This window comes from Macrosteles quadrilineatus, unplaced genomic scaffold, assembly GCF_028750875.1.
Source record: "Macrosteles quadrilineatus isolate MER2022 unplaced genomic scaffold, UCM_ALF_1.0 Scaffold_19__1_contigs__length_3004403, whole genome shotgun sequence".
In the NCBI taxonomy this organism is placed as follows: Eukaryota; Metazoa; Arthropoda; class Insecta; order Hemiptera; family Cicadellidae; genus Macrosteles; species Macrosteles quadrilineatus.
Window position 1 is genome coordinate 2,336,513 of NW_026542612.1, and position 22,726 is coordinate 2,359,238.

Here is a 22,726-nt window from a genome sequence, read left to right on the forward strand (position 1 = left end):
ATCCAAGAATTTGTCATATTTTGCAAAGTATCGCTGGTTGGGTAGATTCTTCCAGCCCGATAGTCGTGAGCGACTTTGTATCTTGCACCCTAGCTAATCTCCAGCAAACTATACTACGGGAATCGATTTAGCCATTTATTTTGGCTCATTTGTTCATCTAATTGTATAGCAAAAATTGCATTAATTGAACATTTATACAGTAATGAATTTTTTATTGTGTTGTGTATACCTACTTTACGTTATTTCCAAATTTTGAATTAGCATTCCTAGCAATGATGCGACATGTTATTGGAGAACTAAAAATAAAACAACCTGTAACTTATTTTATAATGATTTTGCAAACTGTTAATACCAACTGGGGGCGTAGCTCAGATGGTAGAGCGCTCGCTTAGCATGTGAGAGGTACCGGGATCGATACCCGGCGCCTCCAGATATTTTGGTGTTACTCATGAATTGTAATAATAAAATGAACAAAAATCGATTGTTTTTAACATATTATATTTTATAAAAAAACTAGCTGTAACCCGCGGGCTTTGCCCCGTTTAACTTCTTAATTTTCAAGATTATCTCGTTCACATGGCTCAATCACGTCCTGGTTGAAGTTTGTTCGCTACGCTCACTCACCTTTAGGTTGGAGCTCGTTCGCTGCGCTCACTTGCCTTCAGGTTAGCTCGTTCGCTACGCTAACTCGCCTCCAGGTTGAAGTTCGTTCGCTACGCTCACTCACCTTTTGGTTGCAAATTAGCTGTTGTCATAAATGTAAAAGAAATAATAGTGCTGCACCCTGTTGGTAATCCTTGTAACTTTAATGCTATTGAACATCATAGAACATAACCAACTTGTTTAATTGAAACAGCTGTTAAGATTCAATAATTCCATTTCTCATAAGGTTAACATGGGAAACTCCAGAGCCACTGGGGCGGAGCCCGAAAGGATTTTTGAAATAAGAATATGCCTATATGTTAATCGGGAATGTGAGCTATCATCATGCCAAATTTCAGCCCAATCCGACCAGTATTTTTCGAGTTTACTTTTCCCATACACACATACAGCAACCACCTCTTTTTTATAATAGTATAGATAGATGTAGCTGAAATAAGATCTGTAAAAACTTTTGTTATACCCCTGTAACCATATGACCGCTCTACAGTAGATGCGAGGTACTATATCCACTATATCCCGTTCACAAAATTTAAGCGTTTTGAGAGGAAGTTCCCCCACTACTTTTTTACTAACTTATAAGACGCAGCTGATTTATAATTCGGCAAACCTCAGCTGTTGAGAAGTTTTTTAAAGGCAGGTTTAAGTGGTGGTGTTTTCTTCCCCTAAACCACCCAAATGTTGCGATCGGAGTACAGTATATAATTTAAATACCCCGCCGCAGCAAACCTGCAGACTTAGCGAATTTCCATTTGCCTGATTGGATTTAAACTAAAATGTCTCCTTAAAAATATCACACTTATTCCCTATTTAAACAGAATTAGTTTAGTGAGTACTTAGGTTTGCTGCAACAGGGAGGGTAAAAATTTTTTTAAATGTAAAATGTTAAAAAGTACTGTGGTTTAGTACAAAATGTATTTTCCAAATTTGATCAAAATATGTTCATAAACAAGCAAACTACAACAGTTGACTTATTCTCCATAAGAATAACATGGGAATTTAAAATTACAATTTTTTTGAATTTTCTCCGTAACAGTTAGGCGCATTATAACGCTTCAATATACTAAATTATTTGTTTTTTTAAGCTCTACATAATGGTTTAGTAAGAAATTGTGAAATTTTGTGTTTTACGTATATAAAAAATTTCCTACAAGTCACATAAGCCTATTTTACGAATTTCATGATAAAACTAAAATATCTGGAGGCGCCGGGTATCGATCCCGGTACCTCTCACATGCTAAGCGAGCGCTCTACCATCTGAGCTACGCCCCCAGTTGGTACCGGGGTGGTGCAAGTTTCTACGTAACGTAGGTACCTGACATTTGACATTTCGTCTCCAGGCTACGTCTGGTCCAGTTCTAGAGCAACCTCGCCCTTTGTATGTCTAGATACGAACTGTCTCTACCAGATAGCAGTAGTGTAGAGATACTGTTATCATTCATATCTGCGCAATTCTAATAAAAAATATAATGTTATTTAAAGGTTACACTCTTCTTATCATTCTGTAGAATCATTTTTTGTTGATATTTTAAGTTAAATTCTAGTGGTTCCTTTATTACAAATGTTCGTATCATATGAATTGGCCTTACTTCGTTTATTTTATTAAGACGTGGTTTATCTCCATTATTGTTGTTCTTTTAAATATCTTTAACTTGTATTAATAGATTTTTTTCAGGTGAGATGTAAACAATTACATAACAATTAAAAAAATTACCACGTTAAAGATTTTACTTGTTTTCCAATCTTTCTAAAATTGTAAATGAATGCGATGGATTTCCTTCTTTGTTTAACCTTTTTAAGTTTTCCAATGTTGAGTAAATATCCGGCTCTAGGTAATTACTTTCTGGCATGTTTGTATCATTAGCCATGGATACACTAGTGTTATGCAAGTAGACATTCCTTTGCAATGTTTTTAGTTGCAGCATAGTTTGAACACACCTTTATGTAAATCTATCCTCCTAATGGCACTCTTCGAGAGAATGTTTTGATATGTTTCTATAGAGAGCGTTATTGTTTAGCTTATCTACATATTTAACTGATATTAAACTACTGTATCTGTAAACTATGTCCTGACCTCTGATGTTATAACCAGTGTTAAAATTCAAATTGTAAAACCTTCTCTAAAATTCATCAGTGCACTCAAAAGGCAACGGACAGTGCAAAATAAACCATACCCTCATCAAACTGGCTTATAATTGAATAATTTATAGAGGAGCGTACTTACATTTTCAAGCCAATTGTTTAATATTTTTTAGAATTAAGTCATAATTTATTTTAATCGAGCTATCGTCAATGACAAAATAATTTTTCTCTTACTGGGGCGTAAAAAAGCTTTGATAACAATACTGTAGTATCTTCATTCCCCGTTCAACCGCCGTACTACACTAGTGTAGTGTACCGTATATGTAAAATTGAAAAAAAAAACAAATATAATTCCAATATTAACGCACTCAATGAGAAGTTTATTTAACGATGTTTGCTACTGAACGGATTAGATGAGTTGATTATACCGTGGTTGGTTTACATTAAAAGTATTATTTTCAATTGCAGTACCTGAAAGCCAAACTGCGTAAGATTGTTAGAATCCAATAAACCAGACAGTGTATGTAGCCTGTAGCCTGTAGAGCGAAGAGATTGTACCAGCTGTATATGCTCATCAGACAGTGTATGTAGCCTGTAGCATGTAGAGCGAAGAGATTGTACCAGCTGTATGATCATCAGGTAGTGTATGTAGCCTGTAGCCTGTAGAGCGAAGAGATTGTACCAGCTGTATATGATCATCAGGTAGTGTATGTAGCCTGTAGCCTGTAGAGCGAAGAGATTGTGCCAGCTGTATATGATCATCAGGTAGTGTATGTAGCCTGTAGCCTGTAGAGCGAAGAGATTGTACCAGCTGTATATGATCATCAGGTAGTGTATGTAGCCTGTAGCCTGTAGAGCGAAGAGATTGTGCCAGCTGTATATGATCATCAGGTAGTGTATGTAGCCTGTAGCCTGTAGAGCGAAGAGATTGTGCCAGCTGTATATGATCATCAGGTAGTGTATGTAGCCTGTAGCCTGTAGAGCGAAGAGATTGTACCAGCTGTATATGCTCATCAGACAGTGTATGTAGCCTGTAGCCTGTAGAGCGAAGAGATTGTGCCAGCTATATGTGCTCATCAGACAGTGTATGTAGCCTGTAGCCTGTAGAGCGAAGAGATTGTGCCAGATGTATATGATCATCAGGTAGTGTATGTAGCCTGTAGCCTGTAGAGCGAAGAGATTGTACCAGCTGTATATGCTCATCAGACAGTGTATGTAGCCTGTAGCCCGTAGAGCGAAGAGATTGTGCCAGCTGTATATGATCATCAGGTAGTGTATGTAGCCTGTAGCCTGTAGAGCGAAGAGATTGTGCCAGCTATGTGTTCATCAGACAGTGTATGTAGCCTGTAGCCTGTAGAGCGAAGAGATTGTACCAGCTGTATATGATCATCAGGTAGTGTATGTAGCCTGTAGCCTGTAGAGCGAAGAGATTGTGCCAGCTGTATATGATCATCAGGTAGTGTATGTAGCCTGTAGCTTGTAGAGCGAAGAGATTGTGCCAGCTATGTGTTCATCAGACAGTGTATGTAGCCTGTAGCCTGTAGAGCGAAGAGATTGTGCCAGCTATGTGTTCATCAGACAGTGTATGTAGCCTGTAGCATGTAGAGCGAAGAGATTGTGCCAGCTGTATATGCTCATCAGACAGTGTATGTAGCCTGTAGCCTGTAGAGCGAAGAGATTGTACCAGTTGTAGATGCTCATCAGACAGTGCATGTAGCCTGTAGCATGTAGAGGAAAGATATTGTGCCAGTTCACCAGCACATCAGACAATCAGCTCATCAGACAGTGTATGTAGTCTGTGGAGAGTAGAGATTGTGCCAGCTGTAAGACGCTCATCAGACAGTCTCTGCTGTGGCTGTGGTTAATTGAGTTGAGTTCCTAATCGATCTCAGTTAACAAACAAGTCTGGTAGAACCACTTGGGTGTATCTCTGCAATAAACAACTGGAAGATAATGTATTTCTTCTTGGCGTTTTATTTGTAGCTAGTTTAGTACTATTTTTTTCTCAGGACTTAATAATGTTATTACACCCCTTACAATAATTGTTTACATTTAAGTCTTCATGTTGTGCTCACAATAATAATTTCTTAAGCTTATTAGTTGTTATTAAATTTTATTATGTAGAGTTCTCAGCGCAGTTGTAGATGGTTTGGTTGTTTTTTTTTTCAGTTTCGTTTGAACAAGCAAGCCTCAAGCATACATATATTTTTCAAAATATAGTTAAGATATGTTTACTATCCCTTTAATGGCTATATTTTTTATTAGTTTTGTTGTTTTACCTCTTGTTGCCAGTTACTAAGTGTATTAGTTGAATTGTCGTCCAACCCTCTATTGTAAATGAACACTCTGTATTTATTTAGCTTATACTTGTCTTTATTTTTCCATGGTAAAACTGCTTGTGTTCGGCATGTAGGTTATTTATGAATTAACTGTAAGTTTATCAATACACTTTAGTTTAGCGGAGTAACATATAACTCTTTTCGATACAAATTCGTATATCTTGACTCGTCAAGTTTTTATCTTCAAAGATAACTTAAACACAAACAAAGCTTACTAGCTGAACCACAGATTATAGCGTTTGTTGAACACGATTGTTTATAGATGAGTTAGATGTGCGCAAATCACTGCTCTAAAGTAGTAAACAAAAACATTCCACACAAACACAATGGTTTACCCGCTGTTTGTTTGGTGGTCTGTGAACCGTCTGTTATTGTATTGGGCGCGACCGACATCTCTACAACAGCTGAACGATGTTAAAACATGCCCACGTGACGTCACTGACCTAGCACTAGTAGTGGGTAGAGATGTTTAATCCTCCTAGACCCGGGATGATCTTAATCCAAACAGCTGTTCGTTATTTCATAACACATTAATTTAACTTAACACATTGGATTTATTGCCAAAATGTTGTACCCTTAACGGATGAGTAAGAAAACCTCTATGAGGTGGCTGTAATTAGCATAAAACTTACGTCGAAGAAGATTATTTATTTTAGTTTTAACGTAAATGTTACTGTATTGCAGACTAGTTTAACATTAGTTGGTGTTACTGATTACAAGATTGAAATTTCAACGTATTAAGAGGTAGGAAGACGACATGAATTTGTTGGAACTGTTGACTTGTGAGTAGATTGCTTTCATTTGCAAACGTTTCAAATGTCGACCTTGACATTGCTGATAAACATGTATTAGGGAATGATCAACAAACACTCCGTGGTAGTGGTGGTCTGTAACCAGATATATCTGGACATCACTGCCGCCCTATACTGTATACCTCCCCTGCCGCTGCTGCTAGACAAAGTCCAACTTCGGGAATATAATTTCAACTCTTCAATAATATAGGATACTGAAACTTTAAATAGGTAGAAGACAATAGATGTATTGAAGAAGACGATGCAGAATATCTAATAAAGAGGTGATAAAAGGCAAAGCCCTCACTGACTCACTCACTCACTAATTCTCCCACTTCCCATTTACCTAGGACGTTGAAATTCGGTACAACGATTCTTTGGGCATTAAATAGGAAAACTAAGTAGTTTTTATTCTGATCGGGCATTCGGGCTCCACCCCAGTGGCTCTGGAGTTTCCCATGTTAACCGAGTGCTCATATTTAAATGGAATTAAGAATCTTAACAGCTGGTTCAAGTTGACTAAACAAGTTGATTCTGTGATGTGAAGTGAAGAGTTAATTGATTTACCAACATGGTGCAGCACTATTATTTTTTACATTTATGACAACAGCTTCCAACCAAAAGGTGAGTGAGCTTAGCGAACGAATCGTTCGCTAAGCTCACTCACCTTTTGGAACGAACTTCGACCTGGAGGCGAGTGTAGCGAACGAGCTCCAACCTAAAGGTGTGGGGGTGTGTGGGGTACGGCAATCAGTAGTTTTATTAATACTTATTAAGTTAAACGGGGCAAAGCCCGCGGGTACAGCTAGTATCTAATAAAGAGGTGATTCACAATGAAGACAATTGTTGATATTGGTTCATCTCTATGCTCGTCTCTTTCAGGTTCGTTATAGGGGTTAAAAAGACATTTACAACATTTAATTACTTAGAATTAATCGCCTAATCAAGCCTGATGTTTTATGTGTTTATTAAGCAGGCTATTCTCCTTAATTCAGAATCTGAACCAATCATCAGATCAATAGTTCTTGGGATTGTGTTTAGCATAAATTATACAACTCTACTTGAAATATGTATAATCAATGGTTTTAGTCTTTATCAAGGTATACAGGGTGGCTGAAAAGTAACTTGCACCCCCACTTAACTTTACAACCATTTGAGATATTTGAAATCGGTTTGCGGCAACCTTCTTAGATATGAGGGGTCACAATAACTATGGTCAATTTTGAAAATTTTTCCCTTAGGGGTAGTGGGGGTAGGGGGTAGCTCAAAATTTTCAAATAACAAGTATAGTCGAGTTTAGTATCATTTTACAGGTCTTGACGAAACATAAACATTGACATAAAGAAAACCAAAATCGGCTCACTAATGACAAAATGGCGCCCTAAAACGTTTCAAATCCAAATAACCATGAGGGTGGAAAAAAAATTAACTTGCACCCTCTTTAACTTTTTAACTATTTGAGATATTTGAAATCGGTTTGCGGCAACTTGTTTGGATATAAAGGGCTACAATAATTATGGTCAGTTTTGAAAATTTTGCCCTTAGGGGTAGTTGGGGTTGGGGGTAGCTCAAAATTTTCGAATAGCAAGAATAGTCGAGTTTGGTATCATTTTGTAGGTCTTGACGAATCATAACAATTAACATAAAGAAAATAGAAATTGGACCATTAATAACAAAATGGCAGCTCAAAAATACTTTAAATAACCATTGTCTCAATCATTTTTAGCTGCCATTTATTTATTAATGTTGTGATTTCTATTTTCTTTATGTTAATTGTTATGTTTCGTCAAGACCTACAAAATGATACCAAACTCGACTATACTTGCTATTTGAAAATGTTGAGCTACCCCCAACCCCCGCTACCCCTAAGGGCAAAATTTTCAAAACTGACCATAATTATTGTAGCCCTTTATAGCCAAACAAGTTGCCGCAAACCGATTTCAAATATCTCAAATAGTTAAAAAGTTAAAGAGGGTGCAAGTTAATTTTTTTGCCACCCTCATGGTTATTTGGATTTGAAACGTTTTAGGGCGCCATTTTGTTATTAGTGAGCCGATTTTGGTTTTCTTTATGTCAATGTTTATGTTTCGTCAAGACCTGTAAAATGATACTAAACTCGACTATACTTGTCATTTGAAAATTTTGAGCTACCCCCTACCCCCGCTACCTCTAAGGGCAAAATTTTCAAAATTGACCATAGTTATTGTGGCCCCTCATATCTAAGAAGGTTGCCGCAAACCGATTTCAAATATCTCAAATGGTTGAAAAGTTAAGGGGGGGTGCAAGTTACTTTTCAGCCACCCTGTATAATCATATCGTTCATGACACACTTACCTTTACCTTAAAGTACGTTCCCTAGTGCCCTACCAGTGTATCAGTGCCGTAGTTTTTAACTATCTATATCTCTATAACCATCTATATGTCAGTCAAATTATGAGAAAAAAAGAGTCCAATTAATAGCAATGGAATTCACTGAGAGTAGCCAAACGGAATTCGCTCAGAGACGATTTCTTTGTATTCGCTCAATAACAATTTCTGTATGTGTAGGCCTAGAACGACTGATTTGATTAGTCTTGTAATGAAACATCGATTCAAGATGTTCGAATACTTTGGTGTGTTGTCAACTTTTCCGTGAATCTACAACGTGCTGTCTACGTTCCGAGTCTGCTTTCTGCCCACTCTACACTCGTCTTAATACTTCTACCAAAGGTGTTATCCGCCGCATACCTTTCAACAGGACTTTGGCTTACCAATAACAACGTAACAATGTTGTTTACCAAATCGTGTTAAGGAAGTCTTGCCTACAACTTTATTGCGAAGTATCCTTGTAACGTGGAAGGTGGCACAGCGACTCCAGTAGAGTGAGGCAGTGGGGGAAGTAAACACAGTGAGATAACCGGTGCTATATTTAACTTGTTGTTGTTGTGTGTGTGTGTGTGTGAGTGTGAGATAAGTCAGTGGCAGTAGCGCGGCCGGTATCGCGGAGACTGGTTGTCTCTTGTGTCGTTGTTGTGTGTAGTGGCTGGTGTGTGCGTGTGTCTGTGTATGTCTACAGGAGGGCGACTGGTGGTCCGAGGCTCTGGTCATGGGCCTCAAACGGAGGAGAGTACGTACACAGTATACAAAGTAGTACCAGTACAATGCACAGTAGTATCAGTACAATACACAATCCACAAGTTGTGGACACAATTCATTACACTATTCTATTCCAAAAATATGTAACAAGGTTATTTTGATTTGTATACTGTAGTTAAACCCCATTAACTATCGGTTTACACGATGCTAATCCACTCACGATGCTAGTATACACAACACACAGTACTGTAGACACGTGCCACATTCCACAAGTATCGTACCGTATATAGTGGGTACATCGCTGCACCGATGTATTCTAAAAACTGACATTTTGAGAAACGTTATTTTTAAGGATTTTGTATATCAGTTTAAACAATGAACTTTTGGTATACACGATACTAGTATACACAACACAGTAGTACTATACACACGTGCTACCATCTACAAGTGGTTTATAGTGGACACAATTCGTTGCACTTCTGTATTGAAAAAACTGTAATTTTGGTAAATATTACATTTTAAACGTTTGTTTTTGTAGTTGAACCAAAATACTACCTACAATTGCAGGTACATCGCGCGCACACACTACTACACACGTGGACACATACCAATGTACTCCTCTATTCTAAATATAACAATTTCGTTAAGAATTATTAGATGGGTTTGTTTATATTACAACCAATTACCACTAGTGTTTACTGCATACAGTTTACACGTGTCTCGTGGTTGACGGTTTAGTTCAATATTATAAAACTGGCTGTACATTTTGTTTTCTTCTTACAGTCAATACTATGTATCACTGCAATACAGAGATTGTACAGTACTGCAGTCAAGTTTCTTGTAAACCCTTTGATCTTTGTCCAGTTGACATAGTTCAACATAGTATTTCAGACATAGTATTTCAAACAACGCTTTAATGTTTATAAAACTTGACTTAACTTATTTTTATCAACTTGAATATTTGATTTTTGTATCAGAACCTTTGTTCTACTGTATTCATAGATTGACGACAACAGCCACGTGTTACTCTGTCCTGCAGTTCGTTGAACTCCAGCATCATATCAAACTCTGAATGATAAATATTTGTTTGACTGTAGTAATCCTTATACCTGACACAATGTTATACATAACAGTAGAATACCTACAGTATACAGTGTGTAACTTTGCTGTATGGGTGACTCAGTTCATTGGACTTTGGTATTGTAAACAACGATGATTATGAGTAGATAAGGTCGTCTTCATAGGAGAACCTACTTTTACTTGTATTTAAATCGTTCCAATTAATTTTCATGTCTAAGGTTATAATTGCAATTAAGGTCAAACACAAGTTGATGTGTAATTGCAGCATTGTGATTCACAACTGGATAATGTTTCTGCAAATTGAACCAAAGTTTGCATTTTCATGTTTACAGTTACGAGTGTAATAGAGAAGCTCACTGTGTTGTTTCGCCAGATAAAAGGTTTGCCACTGAAGTAGCTATTACCGTAGGTCTCATAGTAAGACCTAAGCCCGGGGACCGATTTACTTTTTCATTTTGTTGCCCCCAGAGGCCAAAAACACCATTCGTTCAAATTTTTTGAAAGGTGGTTTGAAGGTGGTTTTTGAAGGTGTAAGGCGGGATAAACTTGGATGAGTTCGCGAACAAGCACGATCGGACTATGGGAACGGGGGTTTATGGGGGTTTTATGGGGTAAAAAAAGGTTTTTCCCATTTTAGACCCTTAAAACACAAAATTTCACAATTTCTTTTAAAACCATTTTGTAGAGCTTAAAAAAACAAATAAATTAGTATATTGAAGCATTATTATGCGCCTAATTGTTACGGAGAAAATTCAAAAAAATTGTAATTTTAAAATTCCCATGTTATTCTTATGGAGAATAAGTCAACTGTTGTAGTTTGCTTGTTTATGAACATATTTTGATAAAAGTTGGAAAATACATTAATTTCTTAGGAAACCACAGTACCTTTTAATATTCTACATAAAAAAAACTTTTTTACCCTCCCTGTTGCAGCAAACCTAAGCACTCATTAAACTAATTCTGTTTAAATAGGGAATAAATGTGATATTTTTAAGGAGACATTTTAGTTTAAATCCAATCAGGCAAATGGAAATTCGCTAAGTCTGCAGGTTTGCTGCGGCGGGGGTATTTTGCTGGTATTATTCGCCTTATACTATCAAGTTTAATCCCCAACACGCTGGCACTTCTAAAGAGTTCAATCTTGTTAACTGATCAGAACAAACTATTCCTTAACCACACTCATCTCTGGTTAATGAATAGGCCAATGATAACGAATTAAAACCAATTAGCCTATTACGGTTCTATTAATTGGACCCTAAATTGTAAGCTGCATACTAATGCACAAGCTCTTTTATAATTTTGCTTTAGTGCACTCCTTTTATAATACCTCTAATATATTATATGGTACCATTTGGTTATAACCGATTTTCTAGATTAAATTGATTTATGAAATAATAACTACATTCCAAACAACTCTGTTTGTGGAATGAATTAAATAGGCTCAACCAAAGCCAGTAACTCCCAATCATACTTGTGTACGTACAAGAAATCGTATTGTGTTTTATAAGGAAATCCATAAGATTTTTGTTTCAAATCCCATAACACCAGACACCACTATACTGTTGTAAATCATCTGCTGGTAGACATTTTGGTATTACCTTTGAATATGGATACTACTTCAGTATCCAATAGTCAATCTACTGGGTATTACTGTATTACGATATTGTGTAAAGTTTAACACTAAACCTTATATCGAAGATAAATAAGTATTCTAAAACAAAGTGTTGCATTACTGTGTGGAAGCACTAGTCTTGCAGTATATAGGATGGACACTGAAGATTTATAGGTTCTGAGGCATAAATGGGACAGCGAAGATTGTTCTCAAACTGGTTAATTAATGTCCAGATAGTGCAAAATGTTTTATTGTGTAAAAAGTCAATAGTGTAAAATCTATGTTAATAAAAACAATAAGTAAATTAAAACAATGAATTGAGTCGCCATTGTTGTTGCTTGAATTTCGTAACCTAAAATATAGTTTTTAAAGAAAAACTTACAATGGATTAGTAAAAAACTTAACATTTCGTTCTACTTTAACTCTGTAAACTAAGTACAGGTGGTTTTTGACAATTACCGTGAGACACTTGTTTAACGACAAAACCAAGTTATACAGGGTGATTTGTACTCAGTGTGACAAAATTGTTTTGATGTAAGTACAAAGTAAATGAAGTGTGATGATGCATATCAAATGTTCCAAGTTTCAAAATTAGCGTCCCAAAAAATTATTTTATGTTTTTCAAAAATAACCATGCTTTTAAACTTAATACAGCGATTTTTCAATCACCTGTATATGGATTTGAGTAGATAATGTCATTTTCGTGTTCTACATTAGATTTTGAACAAGAATATTGGAAAATGACGGAGGATCAGTTGTAAAAACTCCATTGTAAATAGATTCAAAGATAAAAATTAAGATATTTGATAAAAATTTTAAAAACAATGGTCTATTGCATTTTTCACACCCTGTATATAAGAAAGTGTCGGAATATGTTAAAAACTGCGCCATTTTATAAGCTTTCCAACCATATGCTACACTATTAAGGTTTAGATATTTTTTTGTTTGTTTTAGTGGTTTGAATACCAGAAAACAGGGAACTTTTTTTACCGTTTTTACTGTTTAAGCTGAAACAAAAATACAACTTTAGCTTAATACATGCCGACTTTCTGTGTTTTAAATGTTAAAGACACCATGCTTTGTAGTCTTCAAACCATTAAAGCGTACGTACATAAGCAGACATAAACCTCAATAGTGTAGTATATCGTTGGAAAGCTTATAAAATGGCGCAGTTTTTAACATATTCCGACACTTTCTTGTATACAGGGTGTGAAAAATGCAATAGACCATTGTTTTTTAAAATTTTTATCGAACATCTTAATTTTTATCTTTGAATCTATTTACAATGGAGTTTTAACAACTGATCCTCCGTCATTTTCTATTATTCTTGTTCAAAATTTAATGTAGAACACGAAAATTACATTATCTACTCAAATCCATATACAGGTAATTGAGAAATCGCTGTATTAAGTTTAAAAAACATGGTTATTTTTGAAAAACATAAAATAATTTTTTGGGAAGCTAATTTTTAGACTTGGAACATTTGATATGCATCATCACACTTCATTTACTTTGTACTTACACCAAAAAAATTTTGTCACACTGAGTACAAATCACCCTGTATGTTGGTATCCCTGTTTCTTTACTTCATTAGGCTACTGATAATTTATATGCATATTTGTATAGATAAAAGAGGGTTAGTGTTTTGAGAATTTATTGTAAATAAGACTCTACTTGGTATTATTAGAAGCTCAAATGTAGGTCCGACTACAGTAGTACAGTATGCATTCTAGGTCTACGGATTTTTGTTTTTTACAGATCCTATTTCCTTGAATGTTTGTCAATTATAGGAATAGTTAATTTTTAGGTACTGGAATCACGCATTGAAAAATAATTTCAAACCTACATTGCCATAAAACGAAACATATTTTTACTATCCAATACATACTCTTTGAGCTTGGGAAACCCCAATGTTGAGACTTAATCATAATGAATTCCCACTGACACTAATACTCATATATTACTATGCAACAATGCATAATAGCAGATTGGCAATGAAGTAAAGAAAACAGGGATGCCTGGCATCTAAGCCCCCAGTTTATCATGAAACATCCAGCTCCAAGGCTTGAGACGGGTGATGTGAACGTGGGAACAGGAGTGATTTTTCCTTGAGGGCAATTAAATATAATGGCTTATTTGGTTAAACAGGCAAATGTTGAATTAGTTCGATAAATAGTATAATAAATGTAGTTTATCGTCACTTATTGGGTTAATGAGTGTACCACAAGCCATCCCGATGATTTCCCTAGTTCCGCGAGAGTTAATCTATTCAACTTGCAATGCTCGTGTTACGAGTGTCAATGTTTCGAGGTTGTCGACAGTTTTGTATGTATATCTGGACAGGAGGTCGAAAGCTTGATAACACTGAAGCCCCGTAGTCCCGCACTTTGAACCTGATTACAGACAGAGTTCATGCGCCTCAGTCTGATTGATTGCCTTCAACTGCTAGGGTGTAATTCAACTGGCAATACCTATTGTTTAACTCTCATAATTCGCAAATAGTACATAGTTCAACAATAACGTAGTATAGTCAAGTATAGTATAAAGAAGAAATGGTTTCTGTAGGTCTTTCCGTGTGTTATTCCCAGTGGACGCTAAAACTACTGATCCAATTAGGTTGAAATTGTATTTAAAAGCATACAATGAGCCTGGCCAATATATTGACCTCTCAATCCTTTATTTCGTCACGGGCTACGTCTTGTGGACGTCCAAATGTTCAAAGTGGAGCATTTAAAATTCAATATTCATTGGTCTGCAAAGCAACAAAAATAAACCCCTAATGTTTACACTTTCAATGTATTTACAGAACTTAAATTGTTCTCTTCTGTACCCTCATCCCAGTGTGAAGAACGCGTAAACTAAAACTTGAGTTAACATTCGTGAAAGTGTATGAACTTTAATAAATCAAATGTGGTTAATCCTCAGTAGACAACTGAGTGTGGTTATCATCGGTTTTGAAGAGGTTGTCACTTTGTAAAACTTGCGAGCATTGTTTATTACTGAAGTCCTACCGTTGTGCAGGATTATGTAAATGGCACAATGGCACTAAAGTATTATTTGTTATCTTGCGAATCCGTAATCATCTAAGTTCCATAACTCGATTACTCAACCAATTGAGATTTTTAATTAATCAGTCGTCAGTGAACATTGTGCAAGGTTAAGGTTTAGACCTGAAGCTCTTGAAAAATCGTTATCTAGACTACACACGAGTATTTGAAATGATAAAAGTAAGTTGATTAATCCGCAAACTCGTTGACTCCTGATAAACAATTGCCGATGTAATAGACCAGGCACATACGCTCATGACCTACTGGTCATTACCGTTTGCCCTGGTAATGTATGAGTTCCAGAGCATATGCCATCACCATTGTCCACTTATCAATGGCCAAATGGGGCTCAGTTCTGAAAATCCAATTTGTGTTTAATTTGTCTGTAGTTTCGCGTGACGTGGCATGTTTGTGGCGTGTTACTGGTTGTTACGAGACCACTGGGTTGCTCTAGGACCTTGGTCATCAGTGCACTAAATGACGCTGTGTCTGAACACAATGATCTCTTCAAACTGTTTTTTACACCTCGTAAGAGTATGTTTGGTATCGCGTGAGCTGTAGAAATAAGTTTTTTTTATCAACAAAATTCAAAACTTCGTCGATAATTCCTGGACGACTTGGCAATCTAAATACAGCAGACGTAAATTGAATAAAGCCGGAGCGATGTAGACTAGATTACTTCCACTTCTCGCACTTCACCTGCGAGGTGTTGGACCGTGGCTACGTGTCTTAGCGTACTTTGATATCTGATCATAGACGGCGTCTGTTGCCAGCAATGTGTCACTTCGTTATGTGATCTACCTTGCGAGTTATCTCTACCATCACACTTAACCTGTGCGATATATCCGGTCATTTCAGTGCTGCTTTGATATAATTTCCTAAATATATACAGGCCTATATATATTTTAAGATATTTATTGAGATAAAAAAAACTGTTAAGAGATTCTTTTGTTCAAGGTTCTTTACAGCTGTCGGCGTTATTAAATGTATATTATCCTAGCTGTAACCCGCGGGCTTTGCCCCGTTTAACTTCTTAATTTTCAAGATGATCTCGTTCGCATGGCTCAATCACGTCCTGGTTGAAGTTCGTTCGCTACGCTCACTCACCTTTAGGTTGGAGCTCGTTCGCTGCGCTCACTTGCCTTCAGGTTAGCTCGTTCACTACGCTAACTCGCCTCCAGGTTGAAGTTCGTTCGCTATGCTCACTCACCTTTTGGTTGCAAATTAGCTGTTGTCATAAATGTAAAAGAAATAATATTGCTGCACCCTGTTGGTAATCCTTGTAACTTTAATTCTATTGAACATCATAGAACAGAACCAACTTGTTTAATTGAAACAGCTGTTAAGATTCATTAATTCCATTTTTCATAAGGTTAACATGGGAAACTCCAGAGCCACTGGGGCGGAGCCGTTTGGACGGATCACGAAATTGATGGTGTATAAACCAATTCCATGAAAATCTACACGTATGTACCAAGTTTCGTGGCAATCGGTTCAGCGGTGTCTGAGTTTATCGATGCCAAATATATATATATATACAAACTCCCTCTTTTATACTTACAGCATATTTTGCGTAGCATATGTAATCTTTGCTTATAGATTAATTTTATCACTACAATACTGTGGAATGACCCGTTTTTGTTACATGTTTATCAGCTGCGAAAATTCGTCATTACATTTATTACTGCGGAAAAAGAATGATTATTACAATGCGAAAGTAATGCTAACTCTTTTTTGAATTTTGCCGACGTAAACAAAGAAAGATGTGTCCTTCTTTTGTCAACTGTTTCAATTTTTAACAACCGAAACTGTACTACCAAAGTAAATATTGGAGGCACAGCCTAAAAATGCTATGAGTTTTGCAATGTTCCTAATTCTAATTTTGAAATAGTCAATGTATGATTGTAGTCTTTGGCCACAATCATAACGGTTCAATCATACATCGGTCCACTGTTGATGTAGTCTTTGTAGTGTAGCGAAAAGTAACGTTCAAAGCACGAGTGAAATTGGGATTATACATATTTCGACCATATTAAACATAATATGATCTCAAATATGCAATTTTTCACTTTCTACTCTTGTTATGAAATATACTATTTACTTGAATATTATTAATGCTCGTCACTGATAAGACCTATACAGTATTACAGTTTAATCAGAATTATTTTAACATGGCAAATTATTTCCTATTTTCCGTACCTTATTGACTTGATAGAAAATCTTCTTTCAGTCGTGTGTGTGGGTGAGATCTAAAGGTACAATATTTTACTTCAATCTTACATAAGATGTCCCGATTTTTTATATTTAATAAATTACAGAATTTTTGTCAAATGACATTATTTATGTAAACCTATTTAGCCATATTGCTGTGTGTGATATTAACAATTTCCATTTGATGCTTCACCGCCATAAATATTCAACCAAGGCAAAATAACTAATCCCTTAACTCATGCCTTGGCTACGTTTATTCTATTTAGCCCCCCCCCCCCAGTAATTTATTTGTTTAACTCTTGTCAATGTGATTTTTAAAATAGTTTCAATTATGTATTGAAACGTGTTACCCTATCATTACCAACACTTCTACGTCTGTCACAGAGTATCTTTTACCGCTTTGTTCTAACTACAATATATTAGTACAATTTGCCCAACAATAATTGTATAAAGTGATTGTTGTAAATTGACTCTACCTTTGTGACTCAGCTGGAATCAAGCCAATGTGAAGGTTGGTACTGGAGAAAAGAGGAAAATACATTCTTTGGTCTAGAATAAATTTATTTTCTTGTACTAGTTTAATCCGGCTTCGTTTAATTTTCCAGTAAATGTATCATGGTTAAGTGGACATTATATGACCCTATTGCGGTTTTATATCCTTCTACAAGATGCAATGATAATATCTGTGTTATACTGTACCATTTTGCTAAATAAATTGTTTTAAGTAAATTTTAACTTAGCTAAAATCTTTTGTTTTAATTGAAGACCAAACAACCCAGTAAAATGATTATGTGAAGTTTCAACATCAAACGTCCTTTTTACACTAGCATTTACGTATGATACGTGTGAAACTTACTAACGGAGCGGTTTACTTGCTTACTGGAGGTTTGCTAAACTCACTACCTCCCACCATTACTTAGAGGAAGTAACCCACAAACCCTCGCCCTGTAGTGCGACTTTTAAGAAAACGTGAACTTGACCTCCGCATCACGCAACGGGGTGAAATCATCCAACCAACCCAACTTTGCACGACCGTCAGAAAATATTAAAAGGAAATTGTTTAATGCGCCTAAAAAAAATTTGTAATGTATTTCACGTTCAGTTGTACAATTTTGCGCATTTCCTAATCCACTGTTAAATTAATATTTCACGAAGATTATGATATAAATATGGGTTTTTTTCTACGCCAGTGGCATTTCACAAGAGAAGTTACGAGGGATTAAATGTTTAGTGGATGTGCCCCCGGGGATTGAACCCGTCCCTCACATATCGAAGTCCTAGACGCTAACCACTAGGCTAGCAACCCAACCGAGGTTAAGGTTTAGGTTTTGATTTGTATATCTATGAAGTTTTTTCATCGATTAATTAACCGTACCGGTACTTGTTTATCTTAGGGACATTGATATGGCTTTCGCCACTAGGACTTGTACCGTCGTCACATCACTGTCTATCTTCGCTTTGGTCTGACAGTGAAGTATAAAGAAGCCGCTTCGTTTTTCTAATTGGTAAACAATTAAGTCGAATCCCCCGCTTTTACTTTGAGTTAACTTTACGGAGATTACAGAAGGGTATTCGTTTACTTCATTTTCAAGAATTATCATTGTTTAGATCAGTGGATTCAGGCTCATTGAAATAAACCATTAATCAAAAGCAACTTGATAAAAATTTCCTAAACTGGATGTATATACAAACATAACTATCGTCTCTTAGATTGACCAAATTTGTTGGGACATAAAATTTGTCTTATTTGCTGGAAAGACAGTTGAGTACGTTTTTCGCCCAGTTAAACTATTGCTATCAGATAAGTTGGGTTTCCTTCTTTGATTGGGTTTTCGTTGAGGTAGGATTATTTGCGATTAAAAGTAACTACACAAACCATGAATATACATTGTATCTACTTTGTTGGTGTACAGTGTGAGTGTGGGACAAAACAAAGTTTGACCTCCTTCCCCCGCCCGGTTGAGGGTTGTTCACAGTACAGTAGTTTAATTCTGGGGTTTTGCATAATATGTAACAACCCAACAGCCGTCTGCAGTACAGTAGTGGCTTACGGAGCTTTGTACCTTCGTATCAACATGCTCTCGGCGAGTTGCTCAGATTTGGTCTGAGACTGTCACTAGGCCTACATTCCCTCAGACTCGATATACAGTAATAATTTATACGAATTAAAAATCACAAATATGTAAACTATTTCTTAGTACGAACTACAATCGAAAATTTAAAGTGAATAACTCCTAATTATTACACAACAGGCTTGATTGTTTTATTAATGATCACAACTAATTTGATTTCCATATAAAAACAGTGTAATTTGTGTTTGCACTCGTGTTAGACATTATATTTTTCCTACAGTTACAATAAAGCATATAAATAATTAGCCTTTCAAACACTATACACGTTTTTAGGTTAGGTTAAATCCAAGCGTTGAACGAAATGGGAAACGCTGCACCAGCTGATCGTAGTCTTAGTATATTTAAATATTGCCAACTCATTTTCAAGTGTACACATATTACGTGCCTAATAAAAGCACATGGTTTTGTGTTGTTTGGTTGGAATACTGAAGTGTGGCAAAAAAGATTTAGTGCGGCAAAAGTAAGTAAACCAAGCTATTCGCTACTTGGCGTACTATGATCAGTGCAAGGAAGGTCACGTTGTCAGGTAAATAGGCCTATAGGAAAAATATGTTGAATCCGAAAAAAAAAAATATAATGACGAAACAAGTTTAGCCTAAATGCAATTTCTAGATCGTATATAATATACACGCACATACTGTAGTTTATACTCCGTGTTTCTCCTTGTATTAATATTAAAAGCAACTTCAATGTTTAAATAAACTAATGAAACACGTAGTTTAAAAAGAAATTCAATAACGAAAACAAACTTAAGTATTCGATAAAGAGTTTTGCTCGATGATTTACTAGGTCAAACCATAGATTAAGCATACTCCCTTTAATGTATCATCCGTTCGTATCAGTTTAAGTTAATCTTAATATACTTCTCTGCACAGTTTATGTAGAATGCGTTATTTTGTCGGCACCACTCATTTCTGATTATTTTCAGTACATATTTAACACTGCATAGTTCATAACTGACGCCTAATGATTAAAACTAAAAAAAACTATATAATTTGTAAAATGATCATTAGTGTAAAATAATAATTATCGAATTGTAAAGCATACGTTGCAAAATGTACTCTAAAACAGTACAGAAGCAAGTCGACATCAACGAATTCATACGCAAACGTAACCGGAAATGAAACGCTCGTCAAAACATTAGAATATGTTTACTCATATCCAAAGTGATCGGTATGACGTCACGTAGACGTGTAGAGTTGCAATAATCAGCTGATCATCGTAAACACAATACCAAAGATTCAATACATACAATGAATTGCAACTACAAAGCTGTTTTGTCCTTGTCGTTAGTGTTTTTTTATTTCTACCTTCATATTCCTACCTGAATAACAAAATACTTAATTATTTTTAACATCTGAAAATAATACGTTTATTAATAATTAATAATAATTAGTATTATCATTACCTACTTCAATTGTTTTACTTTGAGTTTTGACTTTTAAAAGTAGTGTGTACTGAGAAATGGTCGAGGAAGTGATAATTAATTTATATCTATTTTTCTATATTATTGAAATCCAAACCCTTTAAATATCGAGCCTTTACTGTACCTCTTCTAAATAAGGCACACACCTTCCATTGAGCAGTTCAGTAGCCTAAATATTATAAAATATTGATATTACTGTATATTATTGTTGGCTACAATGTATATTGTGATTGTACATGATAAATTTAACTCTTTTATTTTCAACGGTTGGTTATTCGTGATGCTAATTATTTAAATATCCTCTTTATAAAAAAATCTCTCTTTATAACCAACCTCAAGTCCTAATAGATGGACTTTGCTAGGGATTGATATTTAGTTTATACACAATTAGAATTACTGATATTTAAATATTTAAATTTTAATTCCGACAACGAGCCACAGTTAGATGTGTGACCTTTGTTTACTCAACCGTTCGGGTTATGAAATTTATAGGTTTACAGGAAATTTACTCTCTAAACGATTTCATGAAGTAAATGACAATTTTGAATCAGATTTTTTACTTAGCTTGGGATTTGTCACTTGTGGAGGAACAAACTAGTTGTTGAGTGTGTGTGTGTGTTGGCTGTGTCGCGAGCAGCGTCCACTGTCAAACCGGTTTGGTTTGGACTAAAAAATTTCACTTTTTGTTAAGAAAAGAACAAATTCCAACTCACAACGAAATATTTGGTCAGCGTTTATAATAGTTCCCTAAAAACTAACATTAAACTACAGTACTGCAAAAAAACTACAGTATTAAACATTTATTTATTTCGTTCTCAGCAAAATGTTCGAAAATGGTCACTCTCTTAAGACGAAACCAGTTATTTTGAAGACTTGCTTTTAAATAGATATTAACATCAGCATCGACATTTATTGAAATTGTGTATTTATTTCATATGCACATGAGTGAAATAGCCTACTTCTTATTCCGTAGAGAACTCTTGCACACTGACAGTTTTACAGTGTACATTTGTTCAGAGAATATCAAGGTACATAAAATTCTCGTTTTCTCTTTACCAGTCTCGTGTGTACTGCTTTACATTATATGATCTCATATCTCAAAATTACGTTCGAAGTTGTCTTACATTTCTCTTCCAACCCAGAAATAACGTACGCGTCTGAATTTTTATGCATACTGTACTGTATAATCTTGGTAAGGTTGATTCTTATTTATCAAATTAAGTTGGGATTTAATCGTTCGATCATGTTCAACACCAACATTACCTCTACACCACATAACTACCTATCAAAATTGAATTTTTAAGTTTTTTTTTCTAAATCGTTGTTTTGTTTTGTAACTAAATTATTACAATATTATTATTATTAAATTATAATTGTTAAATTATTTACACTTTTCCATTCCACTCCTCCTTCCGTTTGTCATTAATCTTTGTGTTCTTTGTTTGTTTTCTGGGTTAAGATTAATGCTGTGTTGTAAGCGAGTGTTGAGTTTAAATCCTGTGTTACGTCTCCCAATCAAAGCAACTGTGGGTAAGCCCCCCTGTATAACCAATGTGATCTGACGCTGACGCATCTCTACAAAGAGAAGGCATGTTGTGATCGAAATATCATTGCTATAAGCTCACCTCCAGATAAGCGGTAGATTGGTTCAGTTATCTGGCAGTTGTTATTGATCGGTTGCTGCTACCAACCTAAACACTTGAATGTCGTTATAAAGTGACAGTAGACAACCCCTGGACATGTGACTACTGTATTGTGTCTCTGAAACATCAACAAACCCATCTACTGACTATCGTTGTACGTTTAGAATTGTATCATGTGCATAAATGATAGGTATGGATTTAATAACATTTCTGATGCATGACTTTCGACTTTTAAAATCAGCACGTCCAGTGGTTCCCACAGACTAGTCTGTGTTTTCGTCACTTATTCCTTATCAATAAAAGGTTAAATTACCTGTGTCCGCCGGTCGATCCTGTAGAATCATATTGCAGGATATGCATTTCGGCGATGTTAAATCGCCATCATCAGTCCTTAATATAAGAGCTTGTACTTCCCCATTAGGTGCGTCTTAAAGTTTTGAAAACACGTACACAAATTTTACACATGACGAAACACATAAATACACGGTAGGCCTACTTTTTACTTTTACTGCGGACATACAATAGACGCGCGTCGGTCGTGTGTCGAGTCTCGACTGGAGTCAGACTTTACTTGCAGAGTTGACCTTTGTCCTGTCTCTGTCCTTTGTAGCTACAGGTGGCGTTTCAT

The 22,726-nt window shown here is 35.7% G+C and overlaps 2 non-coding genes across 2 annotated transcripts; one reads left to right on the forward strand and one right to left on the reverse strand.

Moving 5' to 3' along the window:
* The first annotated feature begins 357 nt into the window (after window positions 1-357).
* Trnaa-agc (transfer RNA alanine (anticodon AGC)) lies at window positions 358-430 on the forward strand. The gene has a single exon. It is a non-coding gene; the product is annotated as a tRNA-Ala (tRNA).
* Window positions 431-1,859: 1,429 nt separating this feature from the next.
* On the reverse strand, window positions 1,860-1,932 carry Trnaa-agc (transfer RNA alanine (anticodon AGC)). Its single transcript has one exon. It is a non-coding gene; the product is annotated as a tRNA-Ala (tRNA).
* Between the last annotated feature and the right edge of the window lie 20,794 nt (window positions 1,933-22,726).